The sequence below is a fragment of the Antrostomus carolinensis genome, unplaced genomic scaffold (genome assembly GCF_000700745.2).
Source record: "Antrostomus carolinensis isolate BGI_N321 unplaced genomic scaffold, ASM70074v2 scaffold20423, whole genome shotgun sequence".
Lineage (NCBI taxonomy): Eukaryota > Metazoa > Chordata > Aves > Caprimulgiformes > Caprimulgidae > Antrostomus > Antrostomus carolinensis.
In genome coordinates this window covers 19,509-21,930 of record NW_010303420.1, presented here as the reverse complement: position 1 = coordinate 21,930, position 2,422 = coordinate 19,509, and the positions used below count along the sequence as shown (strand labels likewise).

At 39.9% G+C, this 2,422-nt stretch overlaps 1 protein-coding gene across 1 annotated transcript in view; it reads left to right on the top strand.

Moving 5' to 3' along the window:
• The window catches only part of LOC104521947 (disks large-associated protein 2), a gene marked incomplete at its 3' end in the record, with an annotated part of 49,226 nt that overhangs the window by 31,071 nt on the left and 15,733 nt on the right, over positions 1-2,422 (top strand). The window lies entirely within an intron of this gene.

Below are 2,422 nucleotides of genomic sequence, written 5' to 3'. Positions count from 1 at the left end.
TAGGGAAATATGTAGTTGTATATGATTTCCAATAGATCTTTATTTTTCTCTCCTTTTTATCCTTTCAATATATCCTTTTATAACTAAACTGTAAGTATATTTCTGAAGACAGTTTCAAAGTGGTAGCCTGATTTCAAGTCCGCAGCTTCTATTAATGTGACTGAGTGTTTCTCATGCCTTAGAAAATTGATCTTTTTTGCCTGGAAGAAATACCTAAAATGAAGAAATTAAGAGTGAAATCTTTGATCAAAGGTTGTTTATTGTTCTGTAAGTAGTACCATTTATAGTACACCATAGTGACTCACCTTTTCATAAAATACAATAAAACAAAACAAAAATCCTCACACAAAAATCCTCACACAAAAATCCTTTTGGCTTAATTAAATTGAATTATTTAGCTTTAAATCTGGAAGAAAACGATCAACTTTCGCTGTTACTGAAGAGAGGTTTTCTACTCTATTGTTTCATATAGCTTGCTCATGTAGGCTTAATTCAGATGCACAAACAGAGGCATCTGTACCGTGAGCCTGTTGTAAGGTTTCTGAGATACCATGAAACAAGACTGGCAGGTCTCTACTCTTGATTGGCAACTAAAATCCAGGCAGGATACCTTATGGCATCTCAGAGGGTGCCATAGACCTACGTTTAGGCAGCTGAGACAAATTCTGAATGTGAGCCTGAAGGATTTGCTACAATATTAGTTCCAATTATGAAAACATGGCCTATAACATCAATACTGCTGGCAGACCTATACCTGGCTGATTTCCAAATGCTCTTAAATGACAGTCATTGGAAACAACATTTGGATTTTTTATATGCTCAGTCATTGTATCTGGGCTGAATTTTGAGTTTGGGGCATGTTGGCTACATTGACTGGTTCAGTCTGGATTTGTGAAAGGCCCCAGAAAACAAAAACGGTGGTTAATGTGTAGCTTGTGAGTACGTATCAGTGGGAGTAGAGGTCTTTCAAGATGAAGAGCCCATAATTTCTCAGCCATGATGGAGACGTATGTTGTGAATTCTGCAGTCCTGAATTTTCCCGTAAATGGCTTTGAAAGCTGTGGGTCCTGCAAAAGGGCAATTATCCTTGTGGGATAAGAGGGGCTAAGGGAGAGTGATCTAATGTTTATTTCTTGTTAAGAGTGACCCTCCTGAAGGTAAGAGGAGACAGTCAACTTTCTCAGACTTACACATGTCAACCATCTGTCTTCCTGCTGGTAAATGAAACATTTCCAGAACACAGACCTGAGTAGAGAAACCTGACCACGTATACTGAGAAGGTTTTGGAGTGGTCCCTGGCAGACTTATTGCCTGGGTCTATTAGCACTGTTCAAGCCACTGTCTGGCCATGTTCTAGGCATTAGTGTAGGCCAAGGATTATTCCCAGAAGACAGTTTGTAGCCATCCTGTTTTGGAGGGTATGTCATATCTATACTAGTACCACAAACTAAAATCTTTTCTCAGAGACAGTTCTAACTTTCCAAGTACTTAGACCAAATAAAATATGTTCTATTCTGTTCTTTGGTTTTGGCTATCATTGGGCCTTCCCCAAGTGAATGCAGAGAACAGCACAAATTTCCCAGTGAGTAGCAGGTCTCAATGCTCTAGACCCCCACAGCCTATGAACAGATACAGACACCATCTAAACATTCACACAAAGAATATGTTCCCAGAAAAAAAGTCTTTCTCTTCTGTTAAATCCTGAAGGCAGGTTGTTATAGTAGGTCAATACCAAAAGGTGTGTCTTCTGTCAGTTTCCATGCATTGTAAATGCACCCCTCAAAATATATGTGATTAAAACACGGGTGCGATGCTGATGCAGTATGCTGGGGTTGACAGCTGTGCCTGTTCACGATCCCAAAGGATTTGATGGCATAGTTACCACTAACTGCAGTCGGAAAAGGATGAACTTTTTTGTAATACTGTGAAATATTATTAGGGACTCTGTTGAGAATTTGTGGCAAACACTGCACTAGGAATAAACGAGCAGCCAGGCTGCTGCTGACAGATACCTTTTAAATCCTCATTTTTCCCTTAAACTGAGGAGCAGCACCTTGAATCTGCCAGCCTAACATACAAGTTTTTTTCAAGTGAACTTCAGACAGAAATTCGACAACTGTTCTGGTTCTTGTATGTCTTTCTTGCAAAAATCTGTAAATTTCAGCAGCCCTTAAGCAGACAGAAAATTTCTTGGCTCACAGGAATAAAAAGTTCTGATCCTAAACCTGGGTTTTCACCACAAACCATGTCCTCCCAGTACCTCTCTGTTTCCATGTCACTGTAGTTACCTTTTATGTCTGGTGCATTTCTATCAAGGATGTAGCAAGGGATGATGGTTATGGAGCCTTCCTTCCTCCTCCGACACAGATCAGTAATCCCCGTTGCATGCCGAGTACCCTTTGTATTGCAAATCATGCTGCTG